The 27,342-nt window shown below is 39.4% G+C and overlaps 1 protein-coding gene across 8 annotated transcripts in view; it reads left to right on the top strand.

Annotated features, from left to right (window-relative positions):
- The window catches only part of OXR1 (oxidation resistance 1), a 355,346-nt gene that overhangs the window by 36,314 nt on the left and 291,690 nt on the right, over positions 1 to 27,342 (top strand). For 2 of the 8 annotated variants that reach the window (XM_036378729.2, XM_036378727.2), the window contains one exon: positions 19,154 to 19,288. The exons of the other annotated variants lie outside the window; for them this stretch is intronic. The gene's annotated coding sequence lies outside the window, so the exon portion shown is untranslated. The remainder of the gene's footprint in view (positions 1 to 19,153; positions 19,289 to 27,342) is intronic. 8 annotated transcript variants of the gene reach the window in all.

Genomic DNA, 27,342 nt, shown 5'->3' with positions numbered 1-27,342 from the left:
TTGACTCCAGCTGTTTTCCTTAGATGACAATGCAGTTCTGTCTACATTACTGAGAAATTGATCTGCTTTTGCAGTGTATTTTGTAAAGTGAAGTCAGAAGGCCTTACAAAATCTTTGACTAGCCATTGTGAGCTGTGGGCATGGATCCAGAAATGTTCCAAACTTCGATGGCTTCAAAGCTACAGGTGAAAAATGCAGTAAAATTCTGAAGTGTTTTTCAGCATCTTATGATGTAAATTGGCAAGTGCCTCAGTAAATAGTCAAAGCTATGCAATCATAAGCTACCAAATCATAAGATGAAACAGATTTTCCAAGCTATTGAGATCACTTTAGACTATTTATGTCATATAAAGTGAATTTGCAGAACACTATGATGCATAGGTTTAAAATTCAGAAACATGCTGTTATTTGAGTTCTCTGAGTTGTGAACAAGATAGTGCATTAGATAAACCAGTGGCCTAATCAAGCCTGGGAGCTTTTGTGTCAGTTTTTGTTGGGTCAAGAAATCTAGCATACAGAACAATAACCCTCTCTTTGCTTTAGTAGATCTTGGAAATGCATATTTATTATTCCCCTAAACCTATAGCTGGAAGAGTATTAATAGCTAGGATATGACTAAACTGATCTGTACAGCATAGCAGGGAGATGAGGTTTTAGGGATAAAAAATAAAAGCCCCCTGTTAATGTGAGAAAAACTATGGAACCTTTACTGATATCACAGAAGTCATTAAACTAGGCATTTTTACAAGTATTCCTACTTTTTTTCCCCTCATAGTAATGCCAAACAGCACAGGTTATATTGCTGGCTTTGCTGAGAGTTCAACATCTGCTATGTTCCCACTAATGACTGTGGTAAAAGTCACACTTCAGGGTGTAAATTAATCACTGGCATTTAGAAACTGAGAGTGAATCAATAAAAACTTGTACTACTGCCTTCCTTAACAAATTTCTTTCTAAATACACTTCAGCTATTTTGGCTGGTTATTATGAAAGTTTTTACTTAAAACTTACAGCTTCTATTTATCCCAGACCTTGCCAGTGCCCTGAGTGCATTGCCCTCCCAGGGATGCAGCTAGAGGGTGAAGGTGTGAGTCCTGAGCCCAAGGCCAGCTTCTTTGCTGGCAGCAGGAGCTTGGAGCAGCTTCTTGTTCCTGCTCTGGTGCAGCCCCACTGCCAGGGCTTTCTGACTTGGCCTTGGTGCTGTCTGAGCCCTGCACACTCACTGGGCTGGTCACTTTCTCCAGATCCGGTCCAACCCTAACGTGCTGCTCAGTACCCCGGCCCGTTCTGGCTGGTGTCTGGGTGCCTGCCAGCCCTGCTGCCTCTCTGCACTCCCTCCTGGCTTACCTGGAGCAGCAGCCAGCCCTCACAGCACCCGGTGGTACTGGCTGCCTGCTCGGATCTGAAGAAGGTGACAATGCTATAGAAAGCCTCCATGGAAGTTACTGGAAGGCAGGAGCTCCATTACCTTTCTGGAACACATCCTGAAAAGCCTACAGTTTAATTTATTCTGACATTATTTTTAATAATTTAATTATTAACAGTTTGAAACACCTTAATTTTTCTGGCAAAAATGTCTAACATCAGGTAGTGAAAAGACTGTTCCTCGAGGTAGTAGTTAATAATCCCACTTCAGCACACAGAAGTCCACTCACTGCACAGGACTCTGCTTTGTGGCACTGGGGAAACAGGGCTCATCTCTCCCTGACAGAATCACAGAATCACAGAATTTCTAGGTTGGAAGTGACCTTCAAGATCATCGAGTCCAACCCATGTTCTAACACCTCAACTAGATCATGGCACCAACTGCCACATCCAGTCTTTTTTTAAACACATCAAGGGATGGTGACTCCACCACCTCCCTGGGTAGATGATTCCAGTATTTACCACTCTTTCTGTGAAAAACTTCCTCCTTAATTCTAGCCTGTATCTCCCTTGGCGCAGCTTGAGACTGTGTCCTCTTGTTCTGTCTGTTGTTGCCCGGAGAAAGAGACCGACCCCCAGCTCACCACAGTCACCCTTCAGGAAGCTGAAGAGAGTGATAAGGTCACCTCTGAGTCTCCTTTTCTCCAGGCTGAAAAACCCCAGCTCCCTCAGTCATTCTTCATACGGCTTGTGTTCCAAGCCCCTCACCAGCCTCGTTGCTCTCCTCTGGACACGCTCAAGCGTCTCAACGTCCCTCCTAAACTGAGGGCACAGAACTCAAGGTGTGGCCTCACCAGTGCAGAGCACAGGGGAAGAATGACCTCCCTGCTCCTGCTGGCCACACTATTCCTGACACTAGCCAGGATGCCATTAGCCTTCTTGGCCACCTGGGCACACTGCTGGCTCACGTTCAGCCGACCTGTCAACCAGCACAGCCCAGGTCCCTTTCCTCCTGAGCACTGTCCAGCCACACCGTCCCCAGCCTATAATGTTATGCATTATTATGCATTGCACACTGCACACCAGCTTGTGATTCAGTTTTATTCTCCATATTTCTGGAAAACTATTCTATATGTGAGCCAAATGAAAATGTCTGGATCATGTCTCTGCTCATGCAGTTGTTTTCTGGAATTAGAACCACATCACCAAGAAATAGCTTTCTGAGGATGTCTCACACAACCAAAGGGAAACAGTATGGAAAGAAATTTCTAGTGAATGACAACAGCAAACCAACCTGGCATGCACCCAGTACAGACAGTGAAACTGAGCTTCTAGTTCAGCTTCACAATTGCACTTGTTCCACCTTTTTGCCTATTTCTTCAGGCCAGAGACCCCTTTACAAGTTGTGTTACCTATGTCACAGGTGCTCCACTCCATTGTGGTGACCTGGAATTCAGATCCTTCTGAGCAAAACATTAGGAATTGTGATCACTGTAGAGATATGGACTCCTGCAGAGGGACACTGAGGCCAGTTCCAGATTCTAGGCTCCTGTATAACTATCTCTGCTGGCCTAAAGAATTCCACACTGAGAAGGACCACTTGGGCACTTAAAAATCTCCACATTCATGTTCCAAGTCAGGTTGCTAGGTTGCCAACAGAATGTGCAGGGAATCATATATGATAATCTTGTAGAAATTAGTTACTGAAAGCTCTGAAAAAGGGGGATGTGATTCAGACATAACTCAAGGAACTAGGTATCTTCAATACATTATATTTCCTAGTGAGGTTTCAGGGTTTTTAATTCTTCCATTTGTGACTGAAAGACCTGCACAGTACCAAGAAATAAGGCCATACATTCATCTTCTTGTAAAAAAGATCCTTAAAATAAGCAGAAAAGTAAATTACCATGTCACCTGCTATAGAATTCTGTGACTGAAATGTGGAAATTTTGAAAATATCTAGGGGAAAGAGTCAACAGCAAGAAAAGATGAGTGTTTCTTGTCTTTTAGCTGCTAGGTTCAAAAGCTACAGGACTCTAGCAGTGAATTCAGTGCTTGTAAAGTATAAGGAAGAAAAAAGAAACCTTTCCCTCTCATAAATATGATAAGGAAAAGATATGTACCTTTGCATTCAAAAGATATTTGCTTGTACATGCCTTATACGATACAGGATCTTTCTCATGCCTTATATGATATAGGATCTTTTTGTAGGATTATTTTTAAATATTATTTGCTTGGAGACAATGTGCTCAGCCCCTGGGTAGGAAATATGCTTCATTTAAGTCAACTGCAATCTGTACTGCTGATTAAAATACAAGTGCTGATGGCCTTCACAGGGAGTCTCATCCATCAAGCCTAACTTAAGAACTTGGTAGAGAAAATGATGGTAGGAGGAGGGGAAGGATGGTGGACAGTGTTCGTGAAACATGGATCAACAACAGCAACAACAAAAAAATAATGAATTCTCTGTTCTTAAAAGTTCTACCAGTGTGAAAAACTGGCTTGGAAAAGAGAATTTCAAACTGTTTGATGGTTGTATGTCCTGGGAATTCAAATGAACTTTGCCATCACTGCCAGCTTCATAAAAGAATGAAATCTCGAGCAAGGCACAGATGGTAATTCTGAATGAACAGATGATTATGCCAAGAGAATATTATGCTTGAAAACACATTTATTGATATATTGAGTAAAGCTGTTAGAAGGACATGGAAAACAGGACCTAGCTCTTTATGGAACACCTGATTACAATAAGAAATTGGGGAGTGACTAAAGGCTATTTCATTAATTCTTCAGTCCTGCTTACTGAATTAATTGGAAAATTATCCAGAAATACTGATGATTAAAATGGTACTATGATTTATGAGATCCACAAAAAATGTGTAAACATCACCACTTAGATATTAAGCTGTATTTATCTAAACTGCAAAGAGATTATGGAGTAGGTTTTGTATTTCCAAAGAGAGGGGCCAAATTCTCCATTGACTTGGAGTCTAAATTAATTCCACTGAAGCAAAAAGAGTTATGCCCATTGATGTTTATGGATTCACAAGCCCAAACATATGCCCCTGGTTGTGCTGTAAGTTAATTGGTTTACAACTGTTAAACACATTGTCTCACTTAGAGTTATTTCCAATTACACCTGTGTCATCCCCCAGCCATGGTGGGTTCCCTGACTTCAGTGGAATTGCTGTGACTGCAAACCAAGGCTCTGATACGATGATGCATCAGAATAGGAGTGCATAGTTTCTGCATTACTGGCTTTGAAAATGTTGATTTTATAATTCTTGTGACTATTATTAAGTGAAGGCTGGAAACAACAGATTTGTATTCCAAGTCAGTTTTAAATCCAAAGTTGTACCCTTGAGGTCAATAGGCTCTTTCCTGTGACTTCAAGAAGGTTAATGTAAGGGAAGCAATCCATCACATGAGATTTTTCTCAAGGTGAAAAATACCCAGCAGAATGTCTTGCAGGGACACTTCAGAGGTGCAAGGCTGAGCTTTTTCCATACATTTTCTTAAGCATAGAAGGCAAGTCTCAAAGACAGATCACACTGGTGAAATAGTACAATCTCTGTAGCTTGAAGAAAACTATATTCATCACCAACATGGAAATAAAAATAATACATATCACTCAGAAACATTTATCCCAATGACAGTGATGAAAATATATGAGGGATTTCCTAACCCGTTTAAAAAGTATTCATATTCAGTTACAACACAATGTATGAATTTAGGAATAACCAAAGGATTTGGATTAAATTGGGGTGGGGAGAAAAGGAGGGGGGGAGGAGGGGGTAGAAGCCAAAAAAAAGAGAGGAACATAGTCTTTTAGGTTTCTTCTTCAATGTGAGACAAAAGTTTAGTAAAGGAGCAATTAGAAGGAAAGGAAGAGATTACAGGAATTCCTTCTTTCCACGTTTTCCTGCTGCTGTAATTGAGGGGTTTGTGTCATTAAATGGAATCCATGGGTCAGATTATAAATCCATTTTTGCAGTGGTGCAGGTTGATTTCAATGCAAATAAAGTCATATTAGTGCAAGGCAGTGAAACATCATCCACAAAGCCATTTGTATGTGTGAAATGAATACATTAACTTCCCAGCAGATGGCTGTGAATTCTTCCAGACAGAGCCTGTCTTGGGCTTTCAAGAACCATTTATCAAAAGGAACACTGAATCATCTTCAGTTCTGAAGTAATCACTCCAGGGAAGCAAGTGCTAAATGGTTTAAAGATCAGAGACAAATGTACTGCCGTTGTCAGCCCCGGGTGCAGTGGCCACTGGGCTATGCATCCCATCAACAGGGGCTTCATAAGCACCCATTACTTGCTGCTTTCTGATGCCAGAGATATACACCTTGAGTATTTCTTTAGAAAAAATTCTTTGAACCAGTGGGGGAAAACATGTAAATTACATTTTGATTATCCAGAATGATTCAGTATCTCAATTTCTTATCATACTTCTGGATTCTGCCACTGTTAAGTGAGAGGTGACCAGCAGACATTTAGAAAAAAGGAGATCTGCATTAGGTAAACACAGAAAATATTTTCTAGATTTTTAAATCTAGGAATTTTTAAATAGGACACAGAAACCTATTTGGTAAAAGGGTTTTAGACTTCAGCTAAAGAGATCTTGTGTAATATTGATGGAATAACAGGATTAACATTTGTGCATTTAGGACACCTTCCATTGAACAGTGTCAGTTCAATGTGCAGACCCAACTTTACAAGGTTTCCCTTCAGGTCCAGTGATGTAGCTAAACTTTACCCTAGTGGGCTACATATCTCCCACTCAAGCAGGATGAAGGCACACACAGCACCTCGAGAGGTGAGTGCTGAAACTCAGGGAACAAACAGTGATATTCTTACTGGGGAATTAGTAATGTTCTTACTGGCACGGAGTCATAACGGGATTTTCTAAGTGGCTGATGTAATGCTATGTCTTACTTCTTAGCCATCCCATAGCAAACACACTATGTGGGGAATGTATAATGAGCCATTAGAAAATTAGAAGCCTGCAAATATCTGGAGGGCACTGGTCATGTTTATTGTCTGTCATTTAGGAAAAAGGGGACAGCTGCTATAATAGATAATGAAATGTCAGAATCTTTCAATCAATATATTCTACATTTAGGATGGGTATGCAAAGTCTGAACAGACAAAAATGACAACTTCCTTTCCCAGTCCTCATCAATCTCATCTACAGTGCTCTGTCACAGATTGCTTACGTATTTGGTGAATACAGCAGACATCATGCCAAAATGTGCTACAAATGTTGAAAGGGCAAGTGATGGCTGTAGTTGATTGTTCATGTGTACAAATGTTCAATTATACTTTGTCAAGCATAAATCTTGGAAAAGATTAGACAAAAGTAATCTATGAATGGCATTACCAGAGAGGAGTGCAAATCCATATATTCAGAAACGTGCATTGCTCTACCAGATGGAAATGTCAGGACAGTCAGCATTCAGATAATTATGAAATTCCCAGCCCTTCCCAGGTTCTCCTTTACCTGTGTGCAGGTCCATGGCATCAGCTATTGACAAGAGTAGAATTAGTCCCCATATATTTGAAAACAAGGAAATGGAAATTCAGGGGAATTTTCCAATATCAGATAATAGCATAAATTTCCTTTTTAGGCATAGCTTACTCTTCGTGGTTCTTTAATTGGATTATCGTTGACAGAAAATGTTCATCAAGTTTGACTATAATGGTTCCAAACCCTCAAGAATGCATCAGGATTTGTATAGCCCCCACTGCAGGTAATATGACTGAATGTTCAAATAGCCACTAGAAGACAATATCATAAGTAATTGGAAAATCCTGCCAGTCACAAGGAATAATACCTTAACGAAGCAACAAAAACATAGTTCAAGGTGGGCAAAAGGACTAAGTTCGTTTTCACACAGAGTTTTTTAAGTACAATTGTTTTATGCAGAAAGCACTTAATGATTATCTGTTTAGCTATTTTAATGGAAAAATGTACAGAATCTAAGGCCAGTTTTTTTTTTTAAATAAAAGTGCAAAAACCTTATTATTAATTTATTGATCATTCATTTCTCTCCACAAGTCTGGAGGAAGAAAGACAAAGCTTCTTCATTTTACATAATATTATCAGAGAAATTGTAAGCACAAATGTCTGATCCTTCATCTAAAGGAGTGAAAGGATGCAGAACCACTCCATAGCAGAGAAAGAGCAAATGAAAACTTTGTCTCTTCACTTAGTGGAGAGGAAAACAAGTTTGTATCCCCTCATAAGCTTCTTCTTTCCTATCATGAAGCAAGAAGATTAAGTTTTCTTCCCATGTAGTTTCTGTTCTATAAGAGTGGAGTATTTGTGAAAATGTGTCACAACACTTGGAGAAATTTTTTTTAATTCTTTGCCTTCACCTTTTCACCCTTCCAAAAAAATGGTGTTGGAGACAAGAGGAGATTGGACAGCTGGATTATCAGGCCAAGCATTGGCTGCTCTCAGGTCCTACTTAGCTCATGTGGTGCTGATTGACTGCACTTCTCCTAAGGGTGTCAGAAATTAGGAAGCTTTGTAGGACCAAGGTCTGCTTTATGTGGGAAACTCAGTAAGTCCAATGGACCTGGGTATTTTTGGCTGGATTCTAGTTGACTAGGATAACATCTGTGAGGTAAGAAACAAACAATTAACACATTAACATCAAATCAACACAGCTCAAATTAGGTGGAAATGACACTGATTATTACTCTTGGATTGCCTATTTGTCTTCTTTCAACTGCTTATCAATCAAATGGACATCGATTTTTGAAATTCTGGTCTCTAAAACCAAATAATATTAAAAAAAAAAAAGCCTTGTCCAAAAATCCAAAGTAAAATCCCAGTTTCTGATTTCTCCTGAAGCAATAAAATAATGTATTAAAATGTTGCATAAAGTAAAACACCTTCAGAATTCAAATGCAGAAGATGAAAATTATATGTTTGGAGAGAATGAAGCTGTGACTGGCACTAGAATGAGACTGCCAGTATCTTTTCCATAAAACAAGGAAGATGGGTGATGCATATTTTTTGCTCAGTTTAATGTCACCTAAGTATTAAAGTATTCATTTTCGTATTAGAAATCTGTTAGGCAGTGGACTGGAGAGCTGGGTTTGTAACTTCCCATGCATACTTCCTGAATGCTATCAGCAACCCCCTTAATTTATCCTAAGCACTGGATTCCTTCTGTGCAAGGGATAGGTTACAAAAGGTTCTCAGATAACTTGGTGATTGTGGATTGTTTTTTTTTTTTACCAAAAATGACATTTTATCTACACTGCATTGTGGAAATATAACAAATACTGTTCTTAAGAGATTAATGATATTCTGAATATGCTGCAAATATTTGTGATTAGGAAACTAACATCAACTAAGAAAAGAAAAACTGGAAAACATATAACACTAATATGTATTTCTCATGTAAAATCTGGGATCTTGTTTGGGATTAAATGACTAGAAAGGATAGTTTGCCTAATTTGTCTGCTAGGCCATGTCTTTTGACATAACAAATAATAAAGCAATGTTAATGATTTGTGATGCTCATCCTCTACAAAGGATTATGTACTAGTGATTGAGGATGAAAATTGAAAAAAAAACACCAAAGCAATAATTTTAGAAGGAGAAAAATCACTCCATAAACATATCTGGACACAAACATACATATTTTCATAATAGAAACATTATTGGCAGGGTAACAGGCTGGAAATATCAGTAAACAGTTCTGGAAAGGAACAGTAAAATTTAGGTCCTGAAAAAATAAAAGTTCATATCTTAGCCTTGAACCTGTTGACCAGGTAGAAAAATTCTAATCCCTTCTTCAGTGGACTCAAAATATAATTACAGGTGCATAATCAAAGATAATCAACCATAAAACTTAGTTCTATAGGGATCTGCTCAGAAAGTTGTAGATTCTTAAACAGAAACAAAAAAAAAAATTCAGGACAGCAGTGCTGAAACAATTACCTCTTATTTTCATATTTTAAAACCACATTTCTAAACAGGTCATATGTTCAATTCTAATTTGTTTGAATAGTTAATCTTATTTGAAAATAGAACCTATTGAACTGTAATGGTTTTTATGTATACTGTACCTTGTTGGGTTGTGGTAATGGCCACATTACACTCTGCCTGGTATAAATGCTTCAGAGATGACACCTTCTTAAGAAAATGAACTGGAATGCTTTGGGTTTTTCTTTTTTTAGTGAATCACCAAATATGCTTTTTATCTATTGCAAACACAGAAGGGTTTATTAATACTTTTAACAGTTGGATGTATGTCACTGTATGACTTGACTTTCCCTTCTGAAAGGAGGCATTAGATGAAACATCTTGTCACTCACAAGTCCCCTCTTTTTGTTATGGAAATCCCTGAAAGAGAATAGAACCCACAATGCTGTTACTTGCAGCATTGCTTTTGAGAGTAAAGCAGCATTTTAAAGGATCTGCTGCCCAGCAAGTCAGAGGACGGAGCTGTCATTCCTGCTTTCCTATTCAAATACATCTCTCTTTGGAATTGTCAGCTAATGATGAAATAATTTTACTGTGAAGTCACCCCACTGACACTGCCAAAATCACTTTCATAGTTTTTGTAGGAAGCCTACTGAATGCAAAACTAGAAAAGGTTTTGTGAGGATGTCAGGAATGCCTGGCACAATCTGCAGGTGCTATTCAGTCTTATAGCTGTGAGGGGAAGGGTAGCAAGGAGGGCAGGAAAACCATTTTCTTGGAGTTTTATGGGTCTTGGAGCTCTTGGGTTACTGTCAGTATTTCTGCTGATACTGGGAACAGTCAAGTCACAAGCAACAAGCAGAAACTATGCACTTCATGTAGGAGAATATAGAAAGTTTGTTTCAGGGACAAAGCTTCTAATAAAATTCTATCTATCTAGATTACAGGAATTGAAATTTCAGTCCTGAAATTCCAGGGGTGGGCTGGGCCCTAACAGAGAGAAAGGAAGAAGAAGGTTTCAGCTTTCTGAGTACAGTAAGGCAAATATAGTTAATGGTTCATTTGCAGTAAAAATAATGGTCCCATTGTTCACCCTGGAGAAGACACGGTGGAGATCTTAGAGCACCTTCCAGTACCTATAGAGGGCCTCAAGAGAGCTGGAGAGGCACTTTATCCAAGAGTTTGTAGTGACAGGGCAAGAGGTATTGGCTTTAAACTGAATGCGGGTAGGTTAAATTGGATATTAAGAAGAAATTCTTTACTGTGAGTGTAACGAGGCACAGGAACAGGTTGCCCAGAGAGGTTGTGAATGCCTCACCCCTGGAAGTGTTCAAGACCAGGTTGGTGGATGAGGCACTGAACAACCTGGTCTAGTGGTAGGTGTCTCTGCCCATGGCAGCAGGTTTGGAACTGGATGATCTTTAAAGTGCCTTCCAACCCAAATTATTCTATGATTCCATCCCACAGTATGCAACTAGGAAATCATAAAGCATGTTGGGCACACAGAATAATTTCCACAGCTACAAATAAGATGATGTGTGAAAATACAGATTTTAGGATTTGAGGAGTGTAGGTTCCAGGACTGAAGACATGCCTTAGTGCTGATCCTGAAGCTTAACAACAACACCATAAATATTGAAGAGTAAAAGAAATCTCACTGGATTTTGCTTTGTGGAATGTTGTTATCAACTGTAGAATAAGTTTGATGTTTTTAAAAATAAATCCTGAGCTACTTCTCAGAAATGCCAGTATCTCAGTTCTGGGCAAAAATTTGTAATTGGGCGATAAAATTAAAATTTAAACAGAGAGCTAATGACAACAAAATCTAGAACTGTTTAGTGCAGACTTGTGCTCATTAACATTTCCTGAAATGTTTATACAGTCTTAAAAAGTGGTGAATCAAGCCTTGAAGCGACCTGGAGAAGTAAGCTGACACTGAAACATATGGATTGGTTGCTCTGTCTTCAAACAAATCTTTCATTGTTTTTATTCTATGTTAAAAATGAAAGGCTATATGGAGCTATGATTCTGACTCATTGGTAAATTATGTCATTTTGAAATAGGAAAAACACTACTCCAATGATAATGACAGCAAAACTAAAGTAAATAAAAGAAAGGACTGACTAAAACTTCAGAAAAGTTATTAAAACACAATATAGTCCTTCTTAAAGCAAAACCAGAAATAAATTGACCACTGTGCCTTTGTTTATTTTTCCTTATATGACAAAATACAGATCTTTGGAAGATTACTAACTTTTCTTCATTGCTTTTCTGTTCAATTTGTTAAGTAAAGTATTTTATATTTTTCTATTTTTCTTCCTTGGGCAGTATTTGTTACTGTGCCATATAATCAGCTGCATATGAGCAATTTTCATTATTGAAAACTGTGATCAACTCAGTGCACTGAAATTAACTATATGGGAAAAAATACTGATACTCCCAGGCCAGTGATTTCTGTGTCTGTGATCTCCACTGAATGACCAGATATTACTTAAAAGAAGTAAATAAAAAGATCAGGCATAGCAGTTCTGTGAACTCATGACAGATCCTCACTAAGACTTGTGGCTGGCTCAAGGGCATTCTTACTAATTAGTCTGATGAGGATTTTAGTATTCTTTGTGCTTTTATTGAAGATGAGAGGCATTAATCATCAAGCCAGATGACCTTTGTTAAAGAGTTACTATGACTAATGCACATTTCAAACCGAAAAAGATAAAGAAAGATGACAATAACTATCTAAAGACAAAAGAGGAAAATTAAATTTGGATGTGAAGCAGGCCAGATATACTCAAATACTACCAGCTTGAATTTTTAAAATAATTTTAAGCATTAGTTGACTCCCCTTGAGGTCCAAGTGCATAAGTAAGCATGAAAGAACTGGAGGTGATACCTTGATCTCTTTTAATTCAGGGTTTCAGTCCAAACATTTTTCCAGATCCTAAATGATGATCAGTAGTTATTAACAATGCTATTATTCTTTCCTCTAAAGACTGTAAATATTTGCAATTACTGTAAAGCAAAGATATTATTTGACTAATGTGAAGCTTTCCACATTGGTTTATGTCATTTATTTGAACTGAAGAAAATAGACCTGGGTGAAACTGTGGAAAGATATTCAATCCATCTTTGTACTCCACTTATACCTTGTCTGGGATACTTGCCAGATCTACCCAAATAATTGCTGACATTGACATTTTGTACTGTTTACATGAACTAAAAAACTAAAAAAACCCTTCAAGTATTTTAATTTAAGATCTGTGAGTATTTCCAGTCCCATCTCTTTACATGATAAGTTGCACTTAATTGTATCTTTAACCAAAATCTGTAATAAGGGAAGTTGTGTAGGCAAATGTGCTTACACACCTTAATGCAGCTACTGGAAACAGAGGATTTCCAGATCAAGGCAGTCAAGACCCTGCAAAGATGAAGAGTGGAATAATTAAAGATAAATGTCTCATAAATACTCAAAATATTTATTTTGGAAATTTCAGGGAGGGACATGGGGCTTGGTGGTTGGCTGCAACAAGTAGGGAAACTAACTGCATTGAACAGCATAATGATAGAAAAAATATCCATCCTCTAGTGAGTTGGGTTTATCACTTTATACATCAGTTAAAACACGCTGAAATGAGGCTATTAGATCAGAATATACTCTTAAAACAGGATGGAAAATAAGTTAGTCAGTACACTTTGAAGATTTGTGAATTCCTGCAGTGTTCCTGCCTTGGCTTACTGGGTATGACTCGGTTGTCCAGGCAAAAGTGTGTATTGTCATTTGAGATGCCACAGATATCTCTCCTCTCTGCCTTTTATGTCTTCTTAGGGTAATGGTCTGCTGTACCAGCTCCAGTGCAATTTCTGCCAGCCCCATGTAGATATCTTGGAAAGCGTGCAGCATGGCTGCAGATTGAATCCCACCAGCTGCGTTCAGTAGTAGCTGTAAACCACAATTCATGCTACAAGAGTGACAAAATGTCCAGAGGCTGCCACTGGGAGAGAGCGGTGAGAGAGCAATTAAGCCCTTTTGCAGGGTAGGAGACATGGAGATGTCTCACATTTGCCTTGGATCTTGTCAAAATTCTGGCAGCTAGGGAGCACACTTTTATTAGTGTGCTATGAGCAGTCCCCAGCATTAATGAATCAGTGAATTATTCAGCTTCAAAAATATTACAAATCCAGGCCAGAGTTTGCCAGTGCATGTGGTACTGCCTAGAAAGACAGAGGCTAATCAAAGCTGAAATTTTATGGACTCTTTGATCATGAATGTGAGAAGAGAGGGAAAAGTCAACATTCCTATGAAATCTTTGAATCTGAATACCAAAGGTGGCCACCCCCTCTGCAGATTTGAATGGTGTATTAAAATTGTTTTGCTAGAGGGCTACTTCAATTAATATTTTGTTTCACTGGAGATGGCTGAGTAAGGCCTTTGATCCTAAAATATCATAACTAATGTACCCTTTTCAAGTGCTAAGCTTTATTCAAGGAAAAAAAAAAGGGAAAAATAAACACACTGAGGACAGACATAGCTATCAGGTGCAGATTCATAATTTACTGACTATCTTTAATATAAAAATTCCCTAAGGTTTATGGTCAAAGTTGAAAATATTTGTCATCACTGCAGTGGTAATAGAACAAAGTGCCACAGAACATAGATCCTAATGTCTGCTGAGCAAAGTGACCCACACGCTTAGGCAAACATGCTCAGATCTGTGTGATTCAGATCATGGACCTGAAATCACACCCTGGATAAGTACAGTAAGCCAAATATTTAGGACACTAAACTAGGTAACAGTCTCAAATAGGCGGATTTTTCTCTTATGTTTATTTATTGCAACCCACCACCAATACTTGCACCCTCTAAAAGAGGTCTTAACTAATAAGATACAGCCCCTCACTTTCTCTCCTTTATCCCTATCTTCTGTCCTGCTCCTGGTGTAATAAGTAATTTTCTATACAAAATAGTGCAGGTTAAATAGGTATAAAAGAAGATGGTCCTCCTTAGCACAGCCAATTCTCTTGGGCTATGGGGAACAGAGGCTCAAATGCTGTCTCTGAAAGTGATATAATTGTAGCTAAACTTATCACTAGGAGATATATGTGATTGGGCATTAATGAAATTTAACATAGAGAATGTCTTGTTTGAGGAAGTTTCAACTCAAATTTCAACTTAAACCATGACTCTAAGGTGATGTTATGTGCAGTAACATTTTGACAGCCTGAATTTCAGTTAACATACACATGAAAAAAAGTAAATGAAATGCTGCAGTACAAGATGTCTGAGTTACATGAGGGATGGGTAAGAACAGCAGAAGATTCAGAATAAGCCAAAAGAAGAGATGTTGAGAATTCTGAACAAATTTATTTAGGGTGTGTGTAAAGTAAAGTGATGCTTACTGACTTGCAAAAATCTTTAATGAATATAGAACATATTAGTAAGAATATATCCCGAAACTAAAAAAATGTGGATTTTTAGGATGGGATTATCAACAAAAAGTAACTGTTTTTGAACCAAGCTGTTTGAAAAGATTGTGTCATCCTGAGCCTATAATTCATAATGATAGACAGTGAATGCACAATTTACAAGGAGATATCATAAAAAATATGTCAAGTCTAAATGAAGCTTTATGCATGCTCAGAAATACCTTGAGTGTTAGAACATTTTGAGTAAGCTCAGCTGCTAGAGCAATATTGCTCCAATCAGTGCTATGCCATCCCACTGCACACCATAGCAACACTTAGGATAAGTTATACAAATGGAAAAGGAATGCAGAAAGAGAGCTGAAAGTTCCTAATTCATAGAAGCAAGTGTAATTTAAGAAACAAGGTTTTGTTTGGGATATAGAATGATCCCTACAGAGGAAAGACCATTTCCCTGTTGGCATGCTCCAAGCTCTGTTTGCAAATAGATAATAACTGGAGTACTTTCAGTTCAGTGCTGAAGACTTGAAGACCGTCATTTCAGAAGGCTTTTGGGAGTAACCTTTTCTCACTTTGATCCCTCTGAATCCTTCTATCCTTTTCTATTTGATCTGTCTTAGGCCTATATTTTTTTTAATAAGTGCTTAGGAACACATGAAGAGATGAATCACTTACAAGTACAACTTTCAGTCAATACTCAGTAACTATGCTGGTTTCATAATGCTTCCTCAATGGAGGTGATCTAATCCAGCTCTAAAATGGAAAAGCCATTTCTTTCTGAGCCATGAGCTATCTGATAATGAAAGAAGGGCAAAGAAATAGAGATTTATGCGTGAACAAGAAATCCATCCTCAGAAATAATTGTCGTCCAATTTTATGTCTTGAGTAATTTCAGTGATCACATATCAGCACTATCATTAGTATAACTGTTAGCACAAGGCAGTAACAAAATATAACTATTCTACTGTTTGAAAATGGGTTTGGTCCTGTGGACATCAATGGTAAGATTTCACTTTTACACAAGCTAATTCAGGTTGTTTAACAGCCATGAGCAATGTGTTTGCATTGGATTTATCTAACTTTCTTTGCACATCTCTGTTTCCAGTGCAATGTGTGACTGGATGCATCTCCAGAGTGTGCTTCATTTCATTCTGAGCTTATGGCTAAAAGAGGTGGCAGGAATCACCCTCTATCCCTTGACTATAGTGAAGCCTCAATCACAGCCTTGACTTGCTGCCTAACTTTTAGATTACTAAAGATGAATGATTTCTGTAGAATACAAATCCAATTGCAACAGCATCCCAGCCATGTCATTGTAACATTCATTTCTTCACACAGCACGTGCTGGTTTTGGCTAGCATAATGTCAGTTTTCTTCATAGTAGCTGACATTGGCCTGTGGTTTGGATTTGTGCAGGAAACTGTATTGATAATTCAGGGTTGTTTTTGTCATTGCTGAACAGTGCTTGCACAGAGTCAAGACTATTTCTTCTCCTCACCCCATTCCTGCAGCAAGGTGTTTGGAGGTGGACAAGAATTTGGAAGGGAAGACATCTGAGACAGCTGACCCCATCTGACCAGAGGGATATCCCAGATCATATGGCATCAGGCACAGCATATAAATCTGGGGATGAAGGAAGGGAGGATGTGCAAAGTACTGTTGGTTTTCTTCCCAAAACACTATTAAATTGGATGGAACCTTTCTTTTCTGGGGATGGTTGAACACCTGCCAGCCCATGGGAAGCAGTGAACGCACACCTTGTTTTGCTTTGCTTATATGCAGTTTTTGCTTTACTTAATAAACTTTATCTCAACCCGTGAGTTTTCTCACCTTTGCCCTTTCAGTTCTCTCCCACCAGGGAAGAATCAGCAAGCAGCTATGTGGGGCTGAGTTGCCAGGTGGGGTAAACCACTACACAGTCGAAGGCACAGATGAGCAATTTCCATATTCTCTTTGGTTTATTCAAGTTAAAAGAGACTAATGGAGATTATTTGATGTGGCAGAGAGAAAAAGTCTGTATTAGAAAAGCAACCAACAGTAAGACAAATGTATTGTATTATGGATTTTTTTGCTTACTAAAAGGAAGGTCTTCAGCTCATCCATTGATTGGCTCCTAGTGGTAACAATTATATAAACAGTATTTCTGATGATATGTAATGTAGAGAGTTATGTCAGTACATCTCACTGGTAAAGTACATCATTACATTTGGTAAAAGTCTGTAGACAGGGAGAAGTTTGGTAATAAGTCAAGTTAGTAACTTTACATCAATAGCATATCTCTAATTAACCACTGAATGACTTCCAAGCTCTGCAGATGGAGTCAACACTAAATGGATCTCTCCATCTCCCATTGTTTATTTTATTACCAGGTAGAGGTAGCATAACGCATCTCCCTGCAACTCTACAGTTGTGATAAAGGCCAAAGTAAAAGAGAACATAAGAAGGGATATTGGAGGTTTGGTTGGGATAGAAGAGTTGATCAATTTGTCTGTCAGACACATGCCAAAGTAAAGTGCTGTGATCAAGAGGTGATATATGAGGGACTTATGTCACAGATTTATGGATTCAAGTATAAATCTTTGAAATACAATCATAAATGCTTTATATATCTCTGGGGCAAATTTTTTTTAGCTCTGAAATGAATATCAATTAAAGCACATGAAGAGGGAATGGGAAAGGGAGTGGTTCATCATAGAGGTGTAAGTTGGTGGAGGATCTAATGACAGGATTATCACACTGTGCTATGCTTTCTCCATAAAACCCTAGGAGGACAAAGCCAAACCCAAAATCTAAGCACAGACAATGGAGCTTCTGCAAGAGTAGCAGCATCAAAAGCAAGTGGAGCTTTTTTTAAATGTGTGTTGTAGCTGGTTAAGCAGGTAACTAAGATTTTACAGTCTGTATCCAGAGAAGTGGGTCTGATATCTTCATTGTGAATGTCCCATACCAGGATGTTGTTCAAGATCATGCTGGATGGGGCTTTGTGCCACCTGGTCTAGTGGCAGGTGTCCTTGCCCACTGCAGGGGGGCTGTGAATAGATGATCTTTAATGGTCCCTTCCAACCCAAACCATTCTGTGGTTCCATGATTATGGCCCTGTTGGGGGTTTTAAGTTGTTTTGGATGGTCAATAATTGAAAAATACATGTCCTTTAGGAAAGGTAGGAAGAAAGGAAGGTAGAATCATTGTGTGGACTATTTTCTTCACATTTTAAGGTATTTTAATTAATACATATATTTATCAAGTACAGCATTCATTTTCATATTTTTATAAATGGAAATACTTTGTAATTTCTTCTTCAAGCACATCACTACAATGAAGAGGAAGATTATGTTAGAAGCTGTCCTAGCCATGGAACCTACTGAAAGGAATGTATATCTCCTACCAATCCAGAAATATCTGGATGTGCCAAAAGAAAGAAACAGTGTAACACCAAGAGAATTAAAATTAGCTTACTGCCAATAAAATTAGCTTACCTTGCTGGTAATAATTAGTGATTTTCTTGTTCTGGTACAGAAGTCAACTCATCAATATGAGATGGGAAAAAAATGGCTACATGACAGTGAAAGTAAATAGTGTTTTCTTCAACAGGAGTATTTTTGATCTGTAAAACCCATGGTCTCATCACTAGATGCACTCAACATCAGCCACAACTACTTTCCAATCCAAAAATGTTGGTACTGATACTTCCTTAAAACTACCATTGCTTATTTTTCCTCTCAGTAAACATCATTTTTTGATGTAACTTTATATTAAAAAAAAAACACTTTAGGACCTCTGCTCAATATTCTAAAAAATTATCTGTAAATATTTTGGTTTTGGAACAGCACAAGAGTAACTTAAAGGCTCTGAAGTATAACACTCTTTACCCAAGTCCCTAGGGATAAAAATGATCGAAATCAAGTTCTGTTTTTTAAAGTGTGCATTCTGCTTTTGATGTAATCTACAGAGAAAGCAGGCTTTTAGAAATGATGCAAGCTGACAATTGATGTCTAGCTTATTGACATTTAGAAGGGTAATTGTTTGCTGGCAGCTTGTCCAGAAGAAGTTTCCAAAGCCTCAGTGTGCACATCACCCAAAGCTCTCACTGAAGGCCAATCTTCAAATGTCACTGTAGAACATAAACAGATAAAAGGTTATCCTAATTAAAGCTGTGATGACATAGTTCAAGACTATTAAAAAGAGGAAAAGAATTATTAAAAAAGTAGTCTAAATAAAATCTTTAGTAAGAGAGGGGGCTTTTGTTGCTGGTTTGTTAGGTTGGGGTTTTTTTAATTTACAAACAAAATATTTAAGAGATACTATATATAAAATATATTTTTTATCAAGTACATTCATTTTAAATTGTATTAATTCTCATTTTAAATAGCTTTTTCTAAGCTTTTAGAAAAGGATTTTTCTTTTTGTAAAATTTTTACAGGTCTTGCAGGAATAACTGAGATCATGGGGAGCACCAGAAGAGGCCACATGAAAGGTCATGTAGAAGATTAAAACAGTGCCAAGAGGAGTACTGGCAGCCTCTCTTCTTATTCCTGCTGTGTTGAATTCCCGTTTGGTGAGAAATAAAATCTTACTACTGTGTACAAAGACACATCTGCCTTAACATTGCCATCTTGTCACAAATACTACTCCCTTTTTCAGCCCCCAGGAACTGTGTGAAAGAAATTGTTGTGTTATGATATGAGGGTACTGTATATGAGTTCTGCCAACTTGAAAATTCAACATATATCTAATGACTTAAAGAAGCACAGCCTGAACAATAAGGGGAAGATCCATTGTTAGTGAATCCACCATTTCCCGAAGTTCCCCAGTATGGACAACAATATTTGGCTGCTTTTTGCTTTATGTCTGAGCAACTCTGCAGAAAGGAGTTAGGGAACATCCTGTATGGACCTATTGATTTTTTTAAAAATACTTCCATTTTTAAAACAAATCTTATGCAGAGCTATGAGAATCACTACAAATTCTGTACATTTTTTCATGGCAGTCTCTCCTCTTCCCCCTCACTGCTACCCAGTGACTTTCTGTATGTCTCATTACACATTGTTGCACTTCCACCAAAGGGCTGCTATAGCATGAACTGAAGGTTTGGGGATTTTGTTGTCATATAATTGGCATACTGGTGTTAGCCCTGAACAAGCCATAGGAGAAATTAAGAAGTTCACAGGATAATGCCTAGCAACTCAAAAAGGGAACAAAGATGACAACACTCACTACACCAAATTTTCACATGAAGGTAGTTGCTGTCAATCCCTCAGCATGACTGACTGGTGTAGCACCCACATTTAGAAGAATTAGAAATGTAAATGTAAGTTGCTTTCCTTTCATATACCATGATTAGATGAAAAATCGTAGGTCAGCAGTGCATAGACTAATTAATTCCTCATCACTACAACCTCACCATGTGGTGACTCAACAAGAAACTCTTTCTGCACTACAGCCATTTCCCCAAGGACAGTGCAATAGCAGAACATTGCTCTGTGTTGAGTTAGAGAACAGGATGCAAATACATGTACAGTTTCTGCTGGTATTTTAGCTCTTGAACACATTCCTCAGTGTATACCCTTGAACAGAATGGAAAAGTTACTTCAAGGGAGCAGAAGATGAAAAAATAATTTTTGAAGTGACCTGAACTTAGGCTTCAAAATCTACATGCTCCATCTTAGAGCTCTAGTTGCATTCTGAAGAGTGTGTTGTTAGGGACATAGTGCCAGTTCCCAATCTTTGATTAATTCTTTTAAACATATCCACAGTGTAGGACAAACTGTCCTTCCCATTCTCAGCATATGATACTGTGAGCAAATATGTCAATACCTTCCTTCCCTGACCCCATCTCTCTGCATCCTGTCAAGACTTCCTCCTCCAGAATTGTCATCCATGTCCTGCCCCATGCATTTTCCCATTCTGTTCCCCCAGATGTGATTGAGATCTCCCACAGCTTTACCTCTTCTCCACAGAAGAATGCTGCAATGCTTTCTTCTTGCACTCCACAAACCCTACCTACAGTGCCACAAACCCTACCTACAGTGCCCTGACCCTGTAGGCTGCTGATTACAGAGGTGCCTTGTGCCTCTTCAGCCTGCTGCTCTCTGAACCTAGTACTGCTGCTCTGTCTCTTCCCTTTGGAAAACCTTAATCTCTTGGTCACCCACGTGCAGCATCAAGGCAAAGAGGGCTCAGCAGCAGCAAGAGCACAGTGCCACTCTGGGGGGCCACCCCAAAACCCCAAAACAAAGTTCTCTCAGTCTTCCTAAAAAGTATATATTCACCTTCTTCATCTATGAGGTTAATCCATGGCATTAAGTAAGCATGAATATTACAGATTTGTAGCCATCTTGCTTTGCAGGTGAAAACTGAACTGAAAACTGATTTCATAACTTTGTCTTCCTGCTGAAAACTCTTCATCCTCTCCCTCAAAATGCAGACTTGCTTCAGATCTGTCAGCTCTGTTTTTATGGACCTTTCTGTATCCTGTTTTGGCTCTAGGATTCACAACTCTTTTTTGCCAAATATAGGTCTGCTGCCTACACAGCAAGAAAACATTTGGAGATGTGACATAAGAGTCAAGATAGGAAGGTGTTTAAAAAGACTATGAAATTATGAAGAGAAAATATGGCCAACAAGACCTGTTCATGTAAACTAGTGTATTGATTTGTGTTGGATTAGACAGCCCACAATGAAGGTAAATTGCTCATCTACTAGCTTTTATTTCCATGTAAAGATAGTGTGAGTATAGCAGGAGGAATCCTGTGCTATCAGGTAAGCAGCCAATCTCACAACAAATGTAAGACAGCATTCCTGCACGTCTTATTTAGAAAAAAAGAGAAGAGGTAGTGAGCTTATGTCAGTGATGTGTAGAAATGAGTGCAAAGCAGGTTTGTAGCATGGTTTCTCTGCAGATTTTGCCAGGAGTCTGAATTAAAGCAGAGCATTACCATTGCCACCGTTTTAACTGGGTTTTGTGAGTGTATGTGTGTGTGTGTGTGTGTGTGTGTGTAGTTTCTTCTCAGAAGCTGGTCTAAAAATATTTACAACTGCTTCTGAAGAATGAATCAATTATTCATGGAATTCAGACTTTCATAAATTGTAATAACAGTTTAGAGACTGACTCCAAACCTGTTGAAAGCGGTTACTAGTTTCCATCTAGTATCGAAAGAATCTGGATAAGCATAGAAAGATCCTCTTGAAAATATATATTGCTATTGGTTTTATTAAACACTTCAGAAGAGGTAGAATCCTTCCCTTAATCCCCTACTAAACTGAAGTAAAAACTATTTCATACATTACATGGAAATTTATTGACTTTACAGAAGGGCAGAAAGGTGCCTCTCAAAAAGCCACACTTTTGCATGCCATTTCTCCTGTCAGATCAGGATAGGAAGAGGATGAGGGAGATCTGCAGTGCTATTAAAAAGCTAGGTATAAAAGAGATCAGTGAAATGGCAGAATAATTAATATGAACATTATCTGTACCTAATTTGGCTAGCCTAACACCTTAATAATAATTCAAATTAATTTCTTCTTCAGTGATATTTCTCAGGAAATATTTATTCTGCACATGCTAAAATCTGCCACCTACACAACTTCAGCAAAACCAATATCGTGAATAAAAATATTCCATTCTCTCATAGAGGGTTAGCAACACAGGCTGTTATTAAGCTTGCCTGGCACTTTGCATTATAAGACTCTGCTTCCAATTACTTACAACTGTGTTAGACTCATTCTCAGGGTTGCCTGCCAGGTGCTACTTCAAGATGACATTTGGAAAGTTTCATTCAAAACAGTCAATTATGAAATTAAGACAGGGAAAGAAGATTTCCTTCACTGAAACTTTCACAGGAATATTGTTCTAGGAACAATTGTTCTTTTAAATTAAGACTTCAGTTAGCAGAAAGTCTTTCAGTACTTGAGCAGATTTGCATAGAAAGTTGATGGAGTCAGTCTGACACTACTGGTCATGTACTTCAGCAGTGAGAAGCCATTTCTTAAAACAATCTTTAGACTGTCAGATCAGAGATTGTGCGGTCTGCCACAAGATTTTTATTACAATGGGGTATTTTTTGTCCACAGAGATCACATTCCCTGAGATTTATACTGCTTTCATTTTACAATTAGGTGCCTTTCTGTGCACAGGTTAAATGGGAGCAGTCCAGATGAACTGACTGGGCAATAGCTCTTGCTAAATTCAACCCTGGATGTTTGGTTTCCAGATGTGTTCCTTTCCTCAGGGTCACTGCAGGGTTCTGGCCCAACATTTGTAGTTGAGAAGTACAAAAACATTGCTAAGCAAACCAAATTACCTCATAAACAGTTGTATATGAACCTGATCAGCAGGAAAAAATTGTGGCATGTTTTCATATGCACACACTGCAAATGCTCAGACACCCTGCATGCCTCAGCCCACACTGGCCTTTTGGAGTAAGTAACCATGCCCTCATGGCCAATTTAGAACAATGCATAAGCACACAGAAAGAGAAAAACCTGTGGGAATCATCCTTATCTGGATACCAGGCATTTTCATAGGTATGTACATCTTCCCATACCAACCCTCAAAATCAGGACTGTACTTACAGGTCCAACTCTGGCTGCGCTCTGCTCCTCTCTTGGCCTTTCCAGGCCCGAGGTTTCACTTTTCTCTCCATGTGTCCTGGGCAGTGCAAAACTCCCCCTGTGGTCAAGGCTGGCAGGCTGGGCAGCTGCGAGGGAGGACCACGTGGGGAGGAGGGAAGGGCAAGGAAGACTTGTCACTGGATTCACACTGAGGACATCTGCTTTGTCCCCTTCCTAATCACCAGGATCTGGCAAGGATCTTTGCCTCCCCCTCTCACAGCTACAGCATAATGGCCCACACTCTGTAACATCTTCTCCATTTGCAGAGCTGCAGTATATCCTCCTCTGGTGAGGTTTTCTGCTGTTGAGAAGCAACAGCTCTTGAAATCAGCTGAGGTTATTCTCCAGGGCTTTTCTTTGGCACTATGGACAAAGAGGATCCTCACAGCACCTCCTGCCTTTCACAGTCCCTTCTTCAGGCCTCTAGGCTAGCTCTGCCAGCTGTCTGGTTTCATAGTAACTCAGGAAGGCCAGGAGATGGTGGGATATGAGAAACCAGCAAGGTTCTAATGGCAGATTCTAAATAATAATTGTGGTCTTTAAATGCAGATCCCTAATATCACGTATAGGAGGAATTTTAGGATGTTGCACTGAAGTGTAACATCTAACTCCTTTTTTAAAGTGCTCTTCACTCTTTCCTGTCCCTGGAAGAACCATCAGAACAACTCTGACTGGTCTGACCTCTCTCACCATCAGTGGTGGATACAGTGTCTGAGGGTGGGGGCAGCACAGTGCCTGCCCCAATATACTGGCCAGCTGTGCAGAAGAAGTCTCCTTTCTAGAGAAACCTCGTCTACAGAGAATGAGCACCAAACATGTTGGATCCTCCCAAAGCAATGGCCATTGCATCTGACAACCAGAGTGTGTTGAAGATAATCAAGTTACAGGGATGGAAGGTCTGACAAGGAGAGGATACGTTGGGAGCTGCAGGTGAGAAAAGCTTGTGAACATCAGGGGTTGCCCAAACTGTGGTAGGCATAGGGACAGGCGTTCGGAAGATTTCGGGCTGTGACGGAAAATTACAGGAATCCTTCTACCCCTCTCCCCATAGATAAGGATCACCCTTGGAATGTAGCCAAACGTGTAGCCCCCCTAACCTATGCATGCCAGTAACTTTCCACTCCATACTAACCCTAGAAAGTATAGCCAAACCCCTGTCTGACGTAGAGAAACCCCTTAGTCCATAAATACCCTTGAGACCCCTCAATAAACGCCTTTAACCGTCCACCACATTGGTGTCAGCGTCCGTTATTGGCCCCGAGGGATCCCAAGGAGGGGATCGCCGTGCTGGACTCCGAAACCAGGTCACCGCGGCCTTCACAAGAAGGCAACACCAAACTTACACTGAAATGCAGTCACAGATCATTCTGAGTTGGAAGGGACCACAAGGACCATCGAGTCCAACTCTTCAGTGAATGGCCTGTGCAAGGACCCAACCCACGACCTTGGCATTGTCAGCACCATGTTCTGACTGACTGGCAGCTGCCCTGCCAGCCTGCACTTGCTGTCAGGCTGACATCTGCCTCCCAGCAGTCAGGGTGCACTTGTGATTCCATGGATGCTCAGTGTCCTGCCCCCCGGCCAAGCCTGCCTGCCACTGCTGCTGCTGGGCAGGGGCAGCATGAGGACTCTGCAGGCCTGAGGCCACAGGCCCTCCTCACGCAGCGCAGCACACACAGCATTTTGCACGTAGGGAAAAGCTACCCCTGTTTCTCTAGCAGTGTCTTGGAGCACCTGTAAGCTGTCTGCAGGCTGCATTACTCCCTATAAGAAGCTGAAGGCTGCTTGGGCCGTGTCTCCTGGCTGCTGGGGAGGCAAGGAGGTGTGTGGGCAGCCGCTGCCATGCACAGCAGCTGCTCTGGGACACAGCGGCCCCTGGCAGAGCTCTGGTCCTCAGGCAGACTCTGTCAGCAGCAGGAAGAGCTTGTGAGATCTAGGTCAGCCCAAAGCTGATCTGCAGGCAGGGGAAGAGGAAGAGGACCTGCAATCCAGGTGGATTTCTGATGCTGGAAGAGTGTATGGAGCAGAGCAGGGCAGAAGCCTTTGTGCAATGAGCATTGGCGGGCTCGGCCTTTCTTTTGGTTGTGCAGCTTTCTCAGCAGCATAGGGATCTCCATGGGGAGCACATCAGGAGCATGGCAAAGGAGACACCCCACAGGTGACCTTCTCTACTCAGGTTAGGGTTAAGTTTAGGGATAGTGTTAGGATTATATCTATTGAGGGAAGAGGCTCTTTAAGGAGATACCTATGCAATTTTTATGAGTGTAAAGTCAGTGTTAAGAGTGAAAAGTCAGAGTTTAGGAGAAAATGAAAATTATGGATCAAACCAATAAAATTGCAGCAGCAGGAAGGAGGTTGTGCCTCTGTCTTCTGAGAATTGAATGCTGAATTCTTTTTGAACCAGTTAAGAAACTACTGTCTTGTTAGCCACGCTCCTCATATCTTTATGTGCTCCTGAACAGACTGTAAGGAATGACTTGAGTAATTACCTTGTTGATATGACTGGATTGTTGCTAGCGTTGAGCTATTGTTAGGGTTAATGATAGATGAAAAAAGAGGGGTGTTGGGGGTAATTTCTGAAGTGTGTACTTCTGGACTGTGCCCACTTTTTTTTAACCTGACGTGTAGACAGTATACATCACTAAGCTTTTTTATAACTAGAAAATGAGATACTAGGACAGAACCCAGTGTGTCTGATTACACGTATGTTCAGATGTTTTCACCTGTGCTAGACTGATCTAAATTCAAATTTTCACACTAGGGGCTTAATGGAATAATTTTTTTTCCCTCTCACATGTATGTTTAGTGAAGGGAGTTGAAAATACCTGTAAAATGATCCTTGTAGGGGGATAGAATATAAGAAAATAAAGGCAGTATAGAAAGTAATCTTATCCCTAAGAAGTTGCAGCTGGGCTAATTATTAAAGATTAGGAGCAGGCCTGACTTTAACAGGCCACTGCTGTAGCCAATAAGAAGAAGAGTGTTATAGAAGAGTGGATTGGTTGGTTGAAGGGGTACTGGAGTTGCTTGGCTACTGTGAGAAGAGGGAAGAGTCAGAGGAGCTGCCTATGAGCAACATCAAGGAGGTATGAAATGCCAGCAATATGGAACCCTTGCAAGATAATAACAACAAGTGGTGACCCCGTGGATTCGTGATAAAGGACTCAGATACTAAACTACATGACCCCGCAGTGATTTAGGAAAAGAACTTAAGTATTGACCTACGCGATCCCATGGTGATTAAGGAAAGAAGACTGAAATATTAAGCAATGTGATCCCATGGTGATCTGGGTAGAGAACTGAAAGAGGAAGAGCAATAAAACTGAAAGTGGAAGGAGAGAATTTACTAGAGCAACTGTAAGAACTGGAAAAGGAGTAGCTCTGTTATTTAGTACAATGTGTTTATTGATTGGTGAAATGTATCAATTGCAGCTATTAATGTTTGTTAAGCATGAGTATAAAAGATTTTGAAGATAAGTACTTTGTAAACTGAGAAAAGCTGCAAAATTGAACCAACACTCAGAAATATATATATCTGTACTGTAATATGTTATATGAAATATATATATTTGTACAAAAAAAATGTATATATCTGTACTGTAATATGTACTGTAATACTGAGCATTTATATAATTATTAGTTCTGAATGAAATATATGAATGTGTCATCGTGTTAATTTATTTGAACATGTTCTTCTAGAAATGCTGTAACTCTGTAATTAAAAGGAAAAGGGGAAATTGTAGGGGGATAGAATATAAGAAAATAAAGGTAGTATAGAAAGTAATCTTACCCCTAAGGACTTGCAGCTGGGCTAATTATTAAGGTTTAGGAGCAGGCCTGAATTTAACAGGCCACAGCTGTAACCAATAAGAAGAGTGTCATAATAGAGTGGATTGGTTGGTTGAGGGAGAACTGGAGTTGGTTGGCTACTGTGAGAAGAAGGAAGAGTCAGTGCCTAGAGGAGCTGCCTGTGAGAAACATCAAGGGGGTATGAAACTC

Source organism: Molothrus ater, chromosome 1 (genome assembly GCF_012460135.2).
Source record: "Molothrus ater isolate BHLD 08-10-18 breed brown headed cowbird chromosome 1, BPBGC_Mater_1.1, whole genome shotgun sequence".
NCBI lineage: Eukaryota > Metazoa > Chordata > Aves > Passeriformes > Icteridae > Molothrus > Molothrus ater.
This window is presented reverse-complemented; position numbering and strand designations above follow the sequence as displayed.